Consider the following 19,900-nt stretch of genomic DNA (forward strand, 5'->3'; position numbering starts at 1 on the left):
CATTAACCATTATACATTATAATTATTTCATTTATTAGAAAGAACGAACTATTATTAATTAATTTGAATTAATTAATTTCCGTAATAATTAAAATCAATTACATTTCTCCTTGTACTAATTAAATATTAACTTATTTTAATTAATTAAAAGTAAAGTGAATTGAATTGAATGCTCAGTGGAAACTATTATTTGACAGCAGTTGCTTTATATACAAGAGATTAAATGCTCATACGTTTTTGTACTTATTTAATATATTGTAAATATATTTATTTGTAATAAAATTTAGCCCTGCCTCCAATATTATATATATATATCCTATTTAAGCTTTATATATATATATATAAATAATTTTGCCAAAGCAACACATTGCATTTTTAATTAATAACGTGACTTCGGGCGTAAAAGTTTAATGAGACTATGTTCCTTTTCCGGAGAGCTAATTATGATCGTTAAATTTGAATTGCAAGTTAACTTCAAAGCACGAAATTCCAATATCTGATTAAGGTCAAATGAGATTTGCAAAGTTCTGAACCCTCTCGTCTGCTGTGTATAGTAACGCAATGCAGAAATGTCTTAACGAGAAGGTATATATACTATATGTATATATATGTATATACAACAACACATCACTGCGAAGTGGAGAGGAAAGAGAGAGAGAGAGGAACCTTTTAAGGAATCCGTATCGATGACGGAAACCATACAGGGACAAAAGTGTTGAATGTCACTTGTAATTAGCGCTACACATATACACACACGAGACAAATAATCCACTAAACATTCGAGAAAGAAAAAGAAAAAAAGGACTACACTTTTTTTAGAATACTTAAAAAAATATTCGTTTCTTGTGAAAAAAAATTTTTTCCCACGAACTTTAGTCACAGAATAAGAAGATATTTCAAAATGAATTTTAAAAATTAATAATGACGTCTTGCTATGAAAAATTTTTCTACTGCGAAACACCGGTTATCGGTTGTACAAAACAATTGAATTAAAATTTAATTACAATTAGTTCATTTAGTGAAATATATTTTCTTATAGTATCAATTACTTAGAATTATCTATAAGTGATAAATGTTAGTAATTAGTCACAAAATATTATAGTAAAAATTAATAAATACTTCTAATGTTTAGCGCTATTATTTAGTTGTATTTACAAATCGAATTTAGGATTTAGTAACTTTTACAATCATTTAGTATTGTATTATGATAGTATATAAGTAACAGTTGGTAGCAAAGTACTAAATCTTGTCAAAAATTACTAAATACTATTAGTATTTATTACTCATATTAAGTAGGATTTACTATTAATATTTTCAATTTACTACTAATATTCAATAATTACTATTAATATTAAGTTATTACTATTATATTCAGTATTTACCTCGGTATTTACTACTAATGTTTACTAGTAATTTAATATAGTAGAAAAAGTTAATAATTATAAGTAATAGTATACTTATAGTAAAATTGGTTTTCACTTAATTTCACAAGCATTCTTTTCAAAATGGAATAAAAATTGTAACTATTCATTATTAAAATAATAAATTAACTTCGATGGTAAATGATAATAATAAATAAAACACAAATAACAATTTGATGTCAAATTCATAATATACTTGTTCATTTTATACAGTGAACTGTTAATGATATGCATATCATAGTTGTCTAATTAACTGTTAACTATCACTGGCTAATGAACAAAAGTTTTAATAGAAAGAAAAAAAAGTCCGACAGAAAAATCAACATTAACTTTTCCACGTGGTATCAATTACCTGGATCCGTTGTCGAATCATGTGCAGCCTTCACGTTCGGAGCAATTTTGATTTCTGTGCGTTCTCTATCGAAAAATAAAAATCCCACTTCACTATACAAAATAACAACAATAACAATAACAAAAATAATCAACAACACAAGCAAATCAACAAGAAATATAACTTCTTTTTTTGCAACAAAACACACAAGTTGTTATTCCACGCGGACGAGTAAAATTTCTATTTTTCGTCAAAAAGAAAGAAACTTAAAAACAATAGAATTCTTCTTAAGATGATAAAGAGAATTGTTATCAACGACTTAGTGGAAAAATTGTAATAAAATCTTTGAATGTTACACGAAAACGTTTTTATTTTTGTGAGTTTTTTTTGGAATGAAAGAATACTTTGAACGAGAGTATTCTCGAGAACCAGCCGCTGCGGCAGTCGGTAGTATACTGTCGCGTGCGACGACGGCACGCCACCACAGTGATAAACTCACCCCACCAAAGATTCTAACCCTCACGATCCCCTCTTTAGCGACACGCCATCCCCACTTCGTCTGGTTTCGCTACCCCTCGAGGGGTATTCACATCCCCTCCACTCACTCAACTCCTCTACCACCACCCGCCATATGGAGATAATTCCCCCACCACTTTATATATATACAGCGCAATTTATACCCCCCTTCTTTTCGATCAAGGGTGCAGTTACGCGATTTAAAGCGCGACATATATAATATAAACACGTGTGTGTTTGTGTTGAAGAGTTGGAGGGTCAATGCTTTTGATGGAAAACACACGAGAAGAAAATGTGTTGAATAAAAAACCGATTATATTGTGCGTTATATAAAAATAGCTAATCTGTATAAATAGTACGTCCAGCTGCTGCATCTGGAAAGTCGATCTTTACATTTACATTTAATAGGCTTATTAGCTTTAGAATTCAAAAAGAGGATTATGCACGGAATATAATAAGGAGAGCTTCGTTTATAATAGTTTTTATCATCATTTAAAAATACCTAATATATGCACAATTGAAATGCTTCGAAATTTTGTTTTTTTAAACTTTTTTCCTTCAGATAAATTTCCCATTTGTTGGCAAATATTTTTTTTAATTCTTTCACGTTTCTAAATTGTTGTATTTATATAAAAATGTTGCAAATTTTGTATAACTTAATTTAATAATGTTTATTTTTTATTATTACCTATAACACCCAATGGGAAATGCCAGTGTAGTGTCGATGTTCACCACTGGCTTAGTACTCAGACGATTGTTCGGCGTAGTCTAGCCGAGCCTCGACAATTAGTGCTGGCGCAGTACAGAATTTTTGTTTCGCCAAAGCTTGGACAAGCCACGGCGGCAAGTGCTGGCTGAGTATAGAAAAATTGTTCACGACGCTCTTTGCCAACATTGCTTTTTTGACATAAACTTGAAAAAAATTATAAAAAAAGTTTATGAATGTTTAAAAATATAAATTTATTGAAAAAAATTAATATTTTACTTTTCAGTTGTTCATTTTTATTTTTATTAAATTTAATAATAATAATTTAACATAATTGTCTAATTTTGTAAATAATAAATTATTTAAGCAAATTAAAATTATAAACAAAATTTAAACTTTAATCTCAATAATAATTTGGTTCCTATTAAAATACTATTATACTTTTTACTATGAATAAAAAATTATTAAAAAATTACCACATAATTTAAGAATTACGTAAAATGTTAAATGCAATAAGTAAAGTAAAGTAATTTAATTATTAAAAATTTAGTTAGGTACTAAAATATGAAAATCTAATGCACACTTACTGTAATTGTTTATTATTTAATTTTTAAATGTTATAAACAATTTTTTTCTACTTCATTTACTATATATCCATTGTTAGTCTCCATCTTTAATACAATTTCTTTAAGAAGAGTAAATATATTATGAATAATAACTATTTATTAATATTATTTACCATTTTGTTGTTAAATTATTTATAATTATTAATTTACGACTAATTAATAACAATACGGCATTTATTGCGGCAATATTCTCAGCCAGCACTGGTCCAGTGCTGCGCCAGCGCTGTCTGGCAGCACTGGCAGGCAGTACTTCGCCAGCGTTAGACAGCGTTATCATCCCAGAGTTATGCCAGTGCTGTCTGTCAGCGTAGCGTTTTTGTAAAAATTGAAGTTTTACTATGATTTTCAGTGTAATTTCCACTGATTCAGATTTAGAGTGTAGTTATTTGACTAATATTTAGTTTTAATTTACCAAATATAAAAAACTAATGAAACTAAACAAAATACTAATGAATATTAGTAAATATAAAATATAAGTTAATCTACTATATATTAGTAAAAGAAATTGGTTAATTATAGAAATAAGCTTCTAAACATTAGCAAGAAATGACTAAATATTAATAAACAAGAATTAATTAATAACAACAAATTGTTAATCACCATGTGCAGACTGCTAAATATTATTTATAACTTCTATTTATACGAGAAACATATAAAAATTAGTTTCAATCGATAAATATTACTAATAAATTTATAGTGGTCGAATTACAACTTATTGTTAAATTACAAGTTATTGAATTTCAGCAAAAAATTCCCAAAATTAAGTCTTAATTTGCAATAAATTGATGAGAAAAAAGTTTTCTTTTAGTTCTTAAGCTATTTATAATTTTTAATAATTACAGAATAAATGTTACTATTTTTTAAGAGAATTTTACTATTTTTTAAAGGAATATTTAACTATTTTCCAAAAGTAAATTTCAGTATGATTAGTAAACGTTACTCTATTTGATTTTTTGTTTAATATTATAAAATATTCCTTTTTATAGCCCAGCGGTCAATAAAGTACCCATTATTACCCTAGGAAAATAATGGATATCAATAATGTGTGACCGATTGTCACAGATCAATAAAGAACTCATCATTAACCTAGCGTAATAATTTATTGACCAGCTACATGTAGGAACTTGGCATGCACCGGCACAGGTGGCGAAGAGTGACCATAATATGCCTTTGTTATGCCTAAAGTAAAATATTATGTTGTGATATGTCTTTTTTATTCTTAAAAAAATTGTATTCAATAATTTCCTTTTTTTTTTGTTTTATTTTGTCTACTCATTAATTTTGTAAATTTTTACTATTTCCGGAATTAATTTCCCTATTTTCGGAATACCTAAGTTCTATTAATAATAACTATTGTTAGTAATTAAGACTTAACATTAGTACTTTATATATTAGTAATTAATAAATCTCCACGCTCATAACATAGTAATAAACATTTAATAAACTGTCAAAAGAGAGTAAAATAATATAGTGAATAATAATAAAAGTTAAAAATAAAAAAAACATGAAAAAGAAAGACTCACGAAAAATAAATTAAATCCGCTCATAGAAGAAAATAGAGAATACAGAGTAAATTAAGAAAGCGCAAGTGGAGTCATGAGCCAAATCGACTTGTTCCGGAAGTTGAAATAGCTACAGACGAGCGCTCTTAACGTTGTGGATTTAACCCCTTTCCTCCCTCTCTGTCTCCCTCTACCAAACCATCAAACTTCCCCAACCTTTGTGCAAAAGAGGGGTGAATATCCCCACTTGACTGAAAATGTTACCCCACCAATGTACGACTATCCCTGCAAGGCCACACCTCCCATTACAAAAATTACACTGGTCGCTGATTTAGTGTTGCGTAGGGGGGTTAGTTTGTTGGCGCTGCAGAGGGTGACCCGTAGGGTGGAAACTAAGTAATGAAAGGGTTGTGTCCGCCGCCGTGTTCGAGAATCACGGAATCATTCACCAGATTAAATTAGAAAGGCTACGACCTTTTTTCTACATTCACCCCCTCCATGCTCTTTCACCCTTCTACCCCATTGCGTTTGACTATATACACGAGAGGTCCGCGAAATGGATTAGGCCGTACAGCCACCTTTATCGATGCCCTCTTTTAATTACTAAGTGATTTACGGAAAGGCACTGATTAAATGGGAGGAAATGGCGGTGGCGTGTTATGCTTCACTTATTTCATTATAAAAATATCCTTGTTTCTTTTTTTCCCTTTGACACAAATGTCACACAATGTTCATATTGACACACACATACACATGACTTGATTTAAATTCACTTAATTAATTATACACACTTTTTTATTTCAATTATATCATTCTTTAGTAGAGAAGAATTATTGTACTAAATTCTTGTTCTTTAATATTTTATAAGTTTTTTTTACCATCACTCGGGATGATTGATATTTTAATCTATATTTATTAGCTACGGTTTTATTATATCGCGTCTATATTTCAAATTTCTAATTGACATTTTTATATTATTTCTTTATTGCAATTTTTAATACCATTTTTATATTTTAATCTGTCATTTCACTTTATATTTCGAATCAATCGTGAGAAATTTTATACTATAGCTTATCTAACTTATTTTAATTTTTTATTACTATTTCTATTATTATTATATAGGTAACTAATTTCGATATTATTTATTCCCAATGGAAAATAGCCATTAGTCTACCATTGGTGCATTAATGGCCCAATATTGGGAGCCATTGGTTTTCTCTAGGATTATTATTGGCACCCAATAATGGACCACTAATGGTAAAATCATGGGATGTCCACGCCGACTCTCATTGTTAAATTTTTATAAAATGGAATTATTTTATCAATTTATGTAGCTTATACAATAAAAAATTTTTTTAGAGAGGTGTACCTATTCCACGTCAGTTCAACACAACAAATTTTATTAGGTTTTGGGATTCGGTTGAAATTGGGTAGATTATATCCTCTGGTTGTAATAAATAAAATCCCCAAGCGATTTTAATAAATTTCAAAAATTGGCGGACATATTGGATTTTTAATTTTTTTGTACTTTTTTTTGAAAAATATATATCTCTGCTTCTTCTTAACAGATTTAAGTTTATGACCTCTTAAATTGTTCGTATTGAAATATACTTTTATTTAAAAAATTAAAATTAAAAAAATTATTTAAATTTTTTGTTTAAAAAACTAATTTAATTTTTTGAAAAGCCATAGAAAAAATATGCTACCTTCAATTTTGATCATTTTTTTACCATTTGTAGCCATAAATCTGTTGAACTTGTCCTGAAATTTTCATCGTGGGACAGCCAGTAGTTTTTAAGAAAAAAAAATAAAACGTAAATTCTCGCATAGCGCTGTAGCGGTCAGTTTTAATGCCGCACGATTGTAAATGGAACTTTAATAAAAGTACGAGTTTATATTAACCCTAGAACTAAAATATGATTTTTTTATAGACTAACGAAAAACTGGGGTGGTTTGGTACCCCAGATTTGAAACAATTGTAAAAGGTTACCTTTTTTGTAATTTTTTTAATTTGTCAACAATGTGGCTAATTTGAAAAAATTAAACGGATTTTAAAAGGTAAATAAAGAAAAACTGTAAGACTTTGGAAACTCCCCCGTAAAAAATAGAAACCTTCTTTGTAATAAATGATTTTTATTCTATTTTAAAATCATTTAACATTTGTATATATTGTAAATAATATTTAAATTTTCAAGTTGCCTTAATCAAAATGAAATTGTCTCTATTTACATTTTAAAATCCGTTTAATTTTTTCAAATTAGCCACATTGTTGACAAATTAAAAAAATTACAAAAAAGGTAACCTTTTACAATTGTTTCAAATCTGGGGTACCAAACCACCCCAGTTTTTCGTTAGTCTATAAAAAAATCATATTTTAGTTTTAGGGTTAATATAAACTCGTACTTTTATTAAAGTTCCATTTACAATCGTGCGGCATTAAAACTGACCGCTACAGCGCTATGCGAGGATTTACGTTTTATTTTTTTTTCTTAAAAACTACTGGCTGTCCCACGATGAAAATTTCAGGACAAGTTCAACAGATTTATGGCTACAAATGGTAAAAAAATGATCAAAATTGAAGGTAGCATATTTTTTCTATGGCTTTTCAAAAAATTAAATTAGTTTTTTAAACAAAAAATTTAAATAATTTTTTTAATTTTAATTTTTTAAATAAAAGTATATTTCAATACGAACAATTTAAGAGGTCATAAACTTAAATCCGTTAAGAAGAAGCAGAGATATACATTTTTCAAAAAAAAGTACAAAAAAATTAAAAATCCAATATGTCTGCCAATTTTTGAAATTTTTTAAAATCGCTTGGGGATTTGATTTATTACCACCAGAGGATATAATCTACCCAATTTCAACCGAATCCCAAAACCTAATAAAATTTTTTGTGTTGAACTGATGTGGAATACACCGAGATGAGTCTCAGAGTGCAGAAGATGCTTTAAATGAAAATGTTTGTAAAAAGAAATTAAAAAAAGAAACATTAAATGGAATTTTCGAATACGCTTTCACAGAAAGTAAAGAGAAATTTGCTAAATGCAAAATATGCTCAACGGAAAATAACCCACTATAATCATAAAAATGACGGATGGAAATACGACCGGCACAAGGCATTTAAAAAAATTTTATGTAGAAACATATCAAAAACTATTCGGTGATAATGTTGAACAGCAAAAAAAACCAGTAATTAGTTTTGATAATATGAAAAATTATATAACCTAAAATAAAAAAAACAAATAATAAATTGTATAAATAAGTGTCATACACAATATAAATTAATTTAATTGATAAACAAAAGGCAAAATACGTATAATTTAACCTTATTTTATATAGACTAAAATAAGCTTTTTAATTATTTTAATTTTAAATCTGAACATTTCTTTATTGAACTCATAAATAATATGCTAAAGAGAAATATCTTATTGTGAAACAATTTTGGCGTCGTCAACATATCAAAACATCTCAAAAACCACCTGTTTTTCTACAACAAAATTAGGAAATAAATATATAAATAAATAATGTTAAATAATTAGATTCCTTTTTTATAGATATTTGATCAGAATATATTGAATCAAATGGTGGTAGAATTGGTGTCAAAAAAACATCTTCCCATTAGCTTCTTCGATGACGAAATGACTCAAGAGTTTTTTGCGTATTTGAATAAAACTGCAAAACTTCCACAAAAAAATGCTCTAAGATCATTGATTTCCGCGAGATTTAGTGAAATGCACAAGATGTAATGGACAATTTGCATAGGAATCAATCGAAAATATCCTTTACCTTAGACGGTCGTACCTCGGTCTCAGGTTCCAGCTTTTATGGAGTCACGGGTAAAATAATTTTAAATAATATCGTTACGATAAATGATTTTGTATATTGACAAAAAATTCAGACAAAATGTTTTAATGTTAATTAAAATCTGAAACATTTAATTTTCCATAACAAGATTTGTACTAATGAATAATTAATTAAATAATACTAAAAAAATAATAAATATAAAATAGTAATAAATATATAATAAATTAGAAAATAATAATTACATATAATAACTAAAAAAATTTATTAACTAAATATATATTAAATACAAATAATAACCTGGATTCATTAACACGTGGCAATATTTGAATATTACTTATTAGTAAATAGTTAATTTACTAATTAATAAATAAAAACTAAACTTCAAAGGTTAAGCTAATAAATAAATAAAAAATTAATTATAAATTTTTAAAAATTTATTTAAAAAATAATAATAAATAAATAAATAAATAAAAATTAAACTTCATAGCTGGTTAAAAATTAAAAATTATAGAAGTTGCTTTATTATTTTCTTAAGTCATTACATCGATAGTAATTGGGTTTTACAGTCTTTGACATTAGACTTTTCTCCTTCAAATGGTGCTCACACAGGATAGGACATTGCAATAATTTTCCAAAAGTTTTTGAAAGAATATAATCTTCAATCAAAAATTCAAGGAATAACCTTGGACAATGCTGCTAGCAACACCAAATTTATCGCAGAATTTAAATTACTCATGGATGAAGACGGTATCGACTTTGATGTAAAAAATCAACATTTCAAATGTATTGCACATGTGAAAAATCTAGTTCAAGATTTTCAAGATTTTTTTTTTCAAGATTTTTTAAAAGAATTGCAACTAAAAAACGAAACTGAACTTGACTCTGATTATGAAAATCCCGATGACGAGGAACCAGAGGATTCAAAAGAAAACGATGATACGATTATAAATTATTTGCCCATTCAAAAATTACGAAAATTGTTTGTTGGAATATTGTATATTCGCGCTTAATATCTCGCTTGACTCTAACAGTAGTTGATTCTACGTCACTGCCGTGTGCGCACGCACTCCTTCTACTTCTCGATATCGCTTCGACCGTGAACGTCTCGATCGTCTACGAGCTCTTAATAAACGACCGATTTCATCCGTATTTGTGTATTATTATTGACTACATCCTGCTCTAAATAATCTGCATGCCAACAGGTTATGGACCCAGGCATGATTCAACTGCGCTGGATGTAGTTTTCGGTAAAATTAACGAAAAGTCGGTTCGTCGCGTACGGCGTGCTCGCGGCGTGCATGGACTTGTCGCGCGGAAGCCATTGTGATACAGTGTATGCTCAGGACTATAAAAAGTGTTCTAACGATTGGAAACGAAGTGTTTAAGAAGACAGAAAGAATTTTTCAAAAAGGCCCTTTAAAGAAGAAAATATGTTACCGAACGAATGATTTTTGCTACGACACGAGACGACTGTGGCTAAAGCATTTTGTATACGAAGGAGAATGAAAATTCCAGAAAACTAATTTCTTCGACGACTGTTAACGAAAGGAATTTGGATTAAAATAAAAAAATATATATATAACGATTGTGTCTACGGAGGTAATAAAAATAAAGAATAGTTCGACAAAGGAAAATAGATATCAACTTAAAAGCCAAGTGAAAATCAAAAGCGAATTGTATTTGACGACAAAGTATAAATTATATTCTATAATAGATTAACTAATGATAGTTAAAAATAGTAAAAAGTCAAAATATTTATTTAAGATGAGTTTTTTAATCGAAAATACGACCGTTTAAGATCTCTTAAATTGAAATCAAGGTCAATAATTCCAATATTTAAAACATAAAAATTTATACGATTTAAAATAAATTTATGCGACAGTATCTAAATATTAATTTTTATACGAACAGTATTAACAACGAAAACTCATAACAATCTTAATTAAACTCATGTGAACCTGAATGTTTGTTAGATATAAAAATACGACTTAGAGACAACAAAAAGCATGAAAGTTATACAAGAAGCAGATGTGAACGAAATTCTGATCAGCTAATAAATTTTATAAAATCAACAAATGTATTAGAACAGTTATCAAATCAAGTACAAAAGGAACGTGGAAACAAATGACAGTTTCGAATTCTATAAAAAAGCTCTTGATATTTCTTAAAGAATAACAATTGATTATTTTTCTATCACGTAGATAAAACTATAAGTTAAGATAAAATTTATATTATAATCTTACTTGAAACGAGTGGAACTTGATCAACTGAATAATTTAACGTTTGACTGAAATTAAAATTATTTTTTAACTTCATAAGTAGACGAAACGATCTGTTTGCTAATTTGAACATAAGTTTTTGCTAATAGCAAATAATGTTTTTCAGATGTGATTCTTGTAATGCGACTGTTTAAAGACATTAGCTCCTGAAATACTAATAATCAAATTTACATTGTTTATTGAAATTTGAGATTGAATATTACTATTGATAAAAGTCAATATTTTAACAAAATTATGACGATAAGCGAATCCCCGACGAAAAAGTTTGACAAAGTTTTATTTACAAACGACTAGTTAAATATGATAATAAAGCTGCAACGATATGTACAAAACTATTGGCGAAATAAATTAAGGCATATGACATGACGGATGTTCATGAAGAATGTATAAAATAATATGTTAAGTACAATTGTGTAAATATCGAATGTTTTTCAATTACATAATAATTGGCTGATATAATAACGAACAACAAAGTTGTGTGATAAAAGTTCAATGCGTAACTAACTATATATATAACGACAGATTCCTCTTAGGTAATTTAAAAAAAACCAACTAATATATAAGACAGTTTCTCTTCTAGACAGTTTGAATAAACAAATGATTAAACGACAGTTCTTCTAAGAAAAATTTAAATGAACAACTGAAATACACGACAGTATACGATATGTGACGATGGTGATAAATATACTTAAGGGGGGCGCCTACTTTAGAAGGTAAAAAACTGCGTACATTTCAGGAATTTTTTTCTCAAACACATTTAAATAAATCGATGCGAGATTTAGTGTATATTTTCTTATATATTTAAACCTTTGAAATATAATTTTTTCATTAAATGAAAATAGAATTTAATAATAAAATAAACGCCATATATATAACGCCTCGCTGCTGAAATTTTCCCATTGCGTACAACCTAGGGTCCACAATTCTTATCTAAAACAAAAAAAAATTTTTCTTTAAATATACATTATTGCCTTCTGTATGAATTAAAAGATTTCAGTAGAAAGTAAAAACTGAAATTTTTACATGACTTTAAAAAAAATGTAATTTTTGCCAAAAAAAATCTCATTTTTTCTTTAAAAGAAAGCATTAAATTTAATTCTATCAAAAACAAATTTAATTCATACAGAAGAGACACTCTTTATCTTCAAAACAAGCCCAAATAGACCCTTATCGGTTGATTAGATTTTTGTCTATCGTGTACGCAAACTACAAAAACAGTGTTTTGAGAAAAACGCGTTTAAAGATCACAGAGAAAAGCGAGTGTTGTTTTTGATGCGGGTAAATTTTGGTAGGGTAATTTTAGTGAGGATAAATTTTCTATAATAGAAAATTTACCTTATTTTCGGTGTTAAAATAACACTTCCGAGCTAAAGTTTGATGCAGACACTTTTAACACCGAATTCAGTGTTAAAATAACACTCACTTTTTTCTGTGATTGAAAAACATATAAATGCTGTTTCGCGGCCTCGATGAACGACTATTTTTTTATGTGTAGCTCTTGGATAAGAAGACATTTTACTGATAAATGGTAATTTTAATGGTAGGTGTAATAGTAGATAAGCGCGACAAATTATGAAAAGTATTCGAGACCGCGAGTGGAATCGCGCGCCAGGCCAAGCGCCAGGCCACGCGCTTTATTGCGTTCTACAAGCTGTAACTCGAAAAATACTTTGTATTTTGACGTAATATTTTAAGAACATATTCTCTTATAGTTGTACTTTCAGTTAAGACAACTTTTAAAAAATCGATTTTTTTGACCCGATAAAGTAGGCGCCCCCCTTAAATGACGAAATTAATTATTTTGAATAATTTTTAGTTACTGAATGAAACTCAGACATAATGATTGGTAGATTGGTAGATGAGTTGTTCGAAAGGTGTCCTAAGATTTACAGAAAATACATATATCAAATTCGACAGTGCTGAAATGTCCAGAATATTTAACTTGAGAAAGGATGGACTTGAAACGACTATATTTAAAATAAATTGAGAACCTTATAAATTATTTTAGCTTGAAATTTCTAAAATTGATAAAAAATTGATCTAAAATTGATCTCGGGAAGGAGTGTTGGAATATTGTATATTCGCGCTTAATATCTCGCTTGACTCTAACAGTAGTTGATTCTACGTCACTGCCGTGTGCGCACGCACTCCTTCTTCTTCTCGATATCGCTTCGACCGTGAACGTCTCGATCGTCTACGAGCTCTTAATAAACGACCGATTTCATCCGTATTTGGGTATTATTATTGACTACATCCTGCTCTAAATAATCTGCATGCCAACAAAATTAAAATACAGTGACCAATTAAAAAAAAAATTGGAATGTTTTTGCATCACATCGGACGTGAAAATGATATCGCCTAATAATGACGTTAAAACTAGATGGCATTCAACTCATGACATGATATTGAAAGCACTGAAAATGAAACAATCAATTAATTTACTATGTGATTCGGATTCAAAACTACACGGTTATCATTTGAGCGAAGATGACTGGGTTTTTCTGGTTGCAGCTCATAAACATTTAAAACATTTTAAATACGTTTCGAAAACTCTTTCAGGAGAAAAATACACGACTCTCCCGTTAGTGATAGTCGCATTCAATTTACTTTTGGATAAAATCGATAGCTCTATTGAAGATTTAGAAAAGAAAATGAAAGATTCCATTGCTCTCAATCTGAATGACCTAAGAATTAAAAAAGCGCTTCACGCCTGTCAAATCAAATTACTCAATCATTACCGAAAATGTAATTGGGTCTTAATCCTAGATCCTAGACACAAACTTGAGGTTTTTGACAAAACAGAGTGGGGAAGAAGTATGAAGAAAGAATCGATTAAGAAATTTGAAGACATTTACGAGACACAGTATTACATTGAAGATGATCAAAACGCAAATCAACCAAAATTGAGTTGTGAAAAAGGAAAAGATGACGTGTTAAGTATAGTGATGACGAAATTGATATATTTGAATTATACAAAAAATATTATGCTGCTAAGGAGCAAAAAAGGAAAAATCAAAAAAATAAATATTTGGAAAAATGGAGAAAAGAAATTAATGAGTAGGGGAGAGTCGCCAGTTGTGAGACGGGTTTTATTTTTGGCCCGTAAATTGTAAACGGGTAAACGAAATTGTAAATAAAATACACCGTTCGAAAGGTAACAGAAATACGCAACTTTTATTAAAAGAAAGTGTAGTGTTTCGATGAACTCAAAAAATTTTACGATACACTTTCCAAGCACATCCCTTTTGTCAAAAAAAAAAAATGTCTCTAGTTGTGAGACACTCATTAAAAATTGCTAAAATTTAATAAGTTTGACATAAAACGTTATGTTTAGTATAAATAATTAAATATATTAATAATATATATTATTATATACTAAATAATAATATTTATTCGCCAAAATATGACTATCAAATAAACACAATTTAATAGCTTTAACAAGAGCATTAAAATTGATTTCTTCTAAATCAATTGACTTTTTTTCACTTGACATGCCCAAAAATACTAGAAAAAAAATCAAAACAACATTTAAATAGTATGCCTGCAAAGTCGTATTCTTTTATGCTGCCCAGGTGGGTGTTGACACCGTCTCACAACTGGTGATATGCTGTGTCTCACACCCAGAAATTGGCGTTATTTTGAAAAAGGAAAATTAAATTATTTTCAACCGTAAATTGGAACAATGAAATATTGCATCACAAAATATAAGGAAAACACTAAAAGAAAATGCATTACATTTACCCTCACAGCACGGGAAATCCCGCGAATATCCCATTTCCATCCCGTGATATCCCTAGGATATCTCAGGGAGATCCCATGAGATATCTCACGGGACGGAAATTTGGATATCCCAAGGACATCCACTGGAGATCCCTGGGATATCCACGGGATATGCAAAGTTTTCTTTCGTGGGACATCCCGTGTGGGATATCCCGCGTGGGATATGTAAGCGCATGCGCAGGAAACGAAATGCAATCATTCCAAGTGTCAAAGAGTGTGTGTCAAAGACCTGTAAAATTATATTTAACGCATTTAAATTAGAAAAAGTTTGTTTAGATATTTGTTGCATTAAATTAACGAAAGTGGAAAATAAATATATTTATCAATTCAGCTTAAAGTGTACGATTTTTTAGTTACTTTTTTTGGAAGGTGATATATATTAAATTATTCAAATATTTATTCTAACTACATTCTAAACAAATACTGCATAAATTACTAGATTAATTACTGAAAATCCAGTATATTTTCCCCTTTAAACAAGAAGAAATAAAATTTTATAAGTATGTACTCATATAATCTTACACGCACATGCGTCGACCTTCCCAGCTGTTGAGTGTCATGGCGACCATGGCGTCGCGTCATTAGATCAGAAGCGTGTGTTTTGCACTGTGTGATTATAAGTGTTGCTGTTTAATATGTTTAACTTTCACATTTTTTCAGTTTCTTGTAAAAATCTTTAACCAATAAATATTTATCAGTAATAGACGAAATAAATTGACAACTAATGTTTATTAAATCACAAAAAATAACTTTGATATTAGTCAAATAATCTTTTATTTTTTAAATAATTTTTTTCTCACTCTGGATATAATTTAATAATGGTTTTTCAACTCTTTAAAGCTCTAATTATTTCTCAACATATTACTATATTTCTCACGTGGCATATCCCGTGTGGAGAATATTTGGATATCCCGCGCGAGTCTCCCATGGGATGGAAATTTGGATATCCCAGGGATATCTCTGAGATGTCACAAATATCCCAGGGATGTCCCTATGATATCCCAATATCCCGCAAGATATCTCTAAGATATCCCTGGGATATCCTTTTGCTAAGAGGGTACCTTTTCCAATTAATTAACTTGGAAAAAAGTACTTTGCATTTATTGAAAAAACGCTTTTTAGTCGATTATCACACACAAAAAGAAATGTTTTTATATAAACCAATCGGCTTTTTAATATTGCATGTTAAAAAAAATTGACTCTCTCACAACTGGAGGTGTCTCACAACTAGAGACTCTCCCCTATCTGTCATCTGATTGAGCTGATGAAACTGTAGAAATTCTCTCCTGGAGGCGAAATCATCAAATGGTTTACCCGAATTTAGTACGTATGGCCCGAGACTTCCTTGGCATACAGGCAACATCAGTTTCCGTAGAACGTCTTTTCTCGCGATCGTCCTTATATTAATAAGGAAACATAGAATCAGGCTAAACCCAGACATTGCTCGCGAACTTGTATGTATAAATGATTAGACGACAAAAAAAATTACTCAAGCTTCAATTGCACAAAGGCATCCGGAATCTAAAACGTTTAAATCAATTATTTATTACTATATTTTATTACGAATTAAAATAAAATTTACAAAAATTATTTTTCCTCTAAAGAAATAGTAAACATTATAATATGTATGTGTGATTAATTCTTAAATAAATAAAATAGTGAAATACTTCTTTTATAAAATCCTTTCTTTTCAATTAATTAGTTAATAATAATTACTTAATTAAATAATTAATTCTAATTTTTTATGCATTATTTCTCTTTTTAATTTTTAAATTAAATTAAATTGAGTAGCAAAAGATATTAACCCAATAGGAAATGCCAGTGTAGTGCCGATGTTCACCACTGGCTTAGTACTCAGACGATTATTAATTTATTTATTTATTTATTTATTTTATTAATTAATTTTAGAATTAATTTTTTGGGCGATCTTGAAAATTCAATATGACGGCTTAATTATAAGCGAGAAAAGTCAACAAAATCATGAACCTACAAATAATATAAATAAAAATGCCAAAATTAATGAAAAAAAATTGAACGAAATTTTTTTTAACGTTTTTGGGGTCGCTTAAGGGGAGATTCTCATTGCGGAGGCCAAAATAAACACAAACTTTGACAATTTTTTGCGAGGAACGGCTATGACTTAGCAAAGTAGTTTTTTTCGCTAAATAAAGATACATTCTTGAACTTTTAAAACATATATTTCATTTTTAAAAAAATGCAAAATGGCGGCCAATATGGCGCATCTAGAAAATAATATTTTTTTAAATAGGGAAAACGGTGGGCATTCTACACTGCGCAATTTTGAGTCTAACAAAAACTCAAAATTTTTTGTAAAGATGACATCCTAAAGAATAAGTTATACCTATAAAATAGTTAAAAAGTTAACAAAATGACAAAATGGCGGACACATTTTTAAAAAAATTGCGTTTTTGCATTATTTTTCCATATTTGACCTCTTGTAAAAATCTCTATTGTTAACAATTTTATCATATTAAAGGTATAACCCCAGTAGAATTTAGTTGCCTTTAATTAGCCGCAAACCCGAAATTGATTGATTAAATAGTTTAGACGCTACGAAACTAAATATACCGACCTTTTAGTTTCGTATGTATCTGGCACCAAAACTAAATACACGGACCTTTTAGTTTTGTATCCAGAATCAAAACTAAATATACCGACCTTTTAGTTTCGAATCTGGCACCAAAACTAAATACACCGACCATTTAGTTTTGTTGCACGTTTCGAAACTAAAACGAAACTAAACTTTCGAACCCATCCCTGAAAATATATATCAATAATATTATTATTATTATTAGTAAGAAAATAATAGACTTGGACAATGGACATAACTAGCACCGTAGACAGTCGCTTGCGGCCTTCGGAAGTGCTACCCAGCAAACACTGTTACAGATCTGTTACAGAACTGTGACAAATAATTGAAGAACATGTGATGTAACTGGTGACTCACAGGGGACTCACTGGGTACGCAAAATGTCGTAGTCAGAAGGTTGTCACAGTTAAGTAACAGATCTGTAACATGGTGACGAAGATACTTGTCACAGTTCTAGAACAGTTACAAATTTCTGTTACTCATATCTGTCATTAAAAAATATTTTAATTAAAATTAAAAAAATATTCCACGCTGTTCTCGCATGTCATACATACCCGGAATATTTATACATGTCGAAGAAAATTTGTTTTGCTATTTATTTAAATATTTACAACCACGAGGTCTCGAACGCAAGACGCAGCTAGGAGTGGATTATAAATCAAACGCTCTACCAACTGCGCCACGGAGGCTCATGAAAGGAAGTTTAGAATTTACATATATAACGAAGGAACTATGAAAATGTGCTTTGTAACTTGAAAAAGGATACTGTATTTGCAACAATAGTATAATTATGTTATGTATAATATACATTATATTTAATAATGTTAATTGAAAAATGTAAATTTTCAAAGTTACAAGCATAAGGAAAGGCTTAAAAATTACTTTTTAAATGAAAGATTAAAGCAATAAATTTAAGCTTAATTAATGAAATTTCTACTTTTTTATAACAAATTTATATTCTATAATTTTTCATTTAAATATAAATAGATTTTACAAAATTCTTTGTGAAATTAATTAATTAAAAAAATTTGCTATTACGAATAATAATAATGTCAAACAATTAACGAATAATTACATTCTCGATTACATTACATGCACCTTTAAAACATTTATGAGACTTTTATACATAATAATATTGTTTAAATAGTCACTAATAGAAGAATAATAAAACTGAAGAAAATTTAAAGATAGAGTAAAAAATGCTACTGATAGTAGTATAAAAGAAATAAGAAAGCAATTTGTTGTCAATAATTACTATATGAGTGATTCTCCACAAAGTGGTAACTTTTGAATATGTTAAAATTTTCTTTTTTAATTAAATTTTTTGGAAATTTTTTATTTAGATCTTTTTAATAAAGCTTGAAAATGATTATTTTATAGATATTTGAGTTTAATTCTTTCTTTAGTTTTATATACAAACAATTTAAAAATTTTATAATTTAAAGGTTAAATAATTTATTTGAAAAAGTTAATTTTCGACTGTGAATAATTATAAATAGTGTAAATAAGCAAATAATTACTTTAAACTGCTTTAATAAATAAATAAATAATATTTTTACTCATACCTGTTATTGAAATTACTTGTTTTGATACAGGTTAATCGAGGATAATAATATTTATTCAAGAAAACAAAACACTTCCATTACGCGAAACGAAATTAGGAACTGGAGTTTACAGGAACTGGAGTTTACAAATCAAAGAAAAAAATTCATTGAAACCGTAAAAATTCATAAAATAAACAATTTTTGCAGATTATTAAAGAGATTTGCTTACTCTAAATCACTATTATTTTTATTTTTTTTTATACATTTAGAATTCGGCAATTTTGTCGGGTATGGAGTTACATACCATTAAAATACGCTATAAAATAATAGTAACTTTTGTAGTTTTAAATCTAAAAATTATATTTCTTTTTGCAAATTTAACATAAATACAACTTATTAACTTAATAATATTAATGGCAAATAAAATCGCACTAAAAAAGGGAATAAAATTAATGAAAATCAATGAAATTGTAAACTCCAGTTCTAAATAAAAAAAGATTGGGGAAAATATTAAAAAAATATTTTTACACAGATTTTTTAATGGAAATTAGAAAACGACACACTAAAACTTAGTTTTTGAGATGAACTTTCGAATAGAATAATAATAAAAAAACGTTTAAAATAAAGTTTGTGCAAAATAAAACATATTAAACTTCATGATTCATGTGTGGAGAAACGACAAATGTGCATTTTTTGAACATTTGCAATTGAATTACAACTTTTGTTTTAATTAAAAAAAAATTTTCGATTATGATATTACTAAAAAACATATTGAAG

The 19,900-nt window shown here is 28.5% G+C and overlaps 1 protein-coding gene across 2 annotated transcripts in view; it reads right to left on the reverse strand.

The window, feature by feature from the left end:
* Positions 1 to 19,900, reverse strand: part of LOC122510796 (LIM domain only protein 3-like) — a 235,980-nt gene that overhangs the window by 191,465 nt on the left and 24,615 nt on the right. Inside the window, exon 1 of one of the 2 annotated variants that reach the window (XM_043625695.1) lies at positions 1,774 to 2,207. The exons of the other annotated variant lie outside the window; for it this stretch is intronic. The gene's annotated coding sequence lies outside the window, so the exon portion shown is untranslated. Of the gene's footprint in view, positions 1 to 1,773; positions 2,208 to 19,900 lie in introns of those variants that run through there. 2 annotated transcript variants of the gene reach the window in all.

This window comes from Leptopilina heterotoma, unplaced genomic scaffold (genome assembly GCF_015476425.1).
Source record: "Leptopilina heterotoma isolate Lh14 unplaced genomic scaffold, ASM1547642v1 Lhet_74, whole genome shotgun sequence".
NCBI classification, from domain to species: Eukaryota; Metazoa; Arthropoda; class Insecta; order Hymenoptera; family Figitidae; genus Leptopilina; species Leptopilina heterotoma.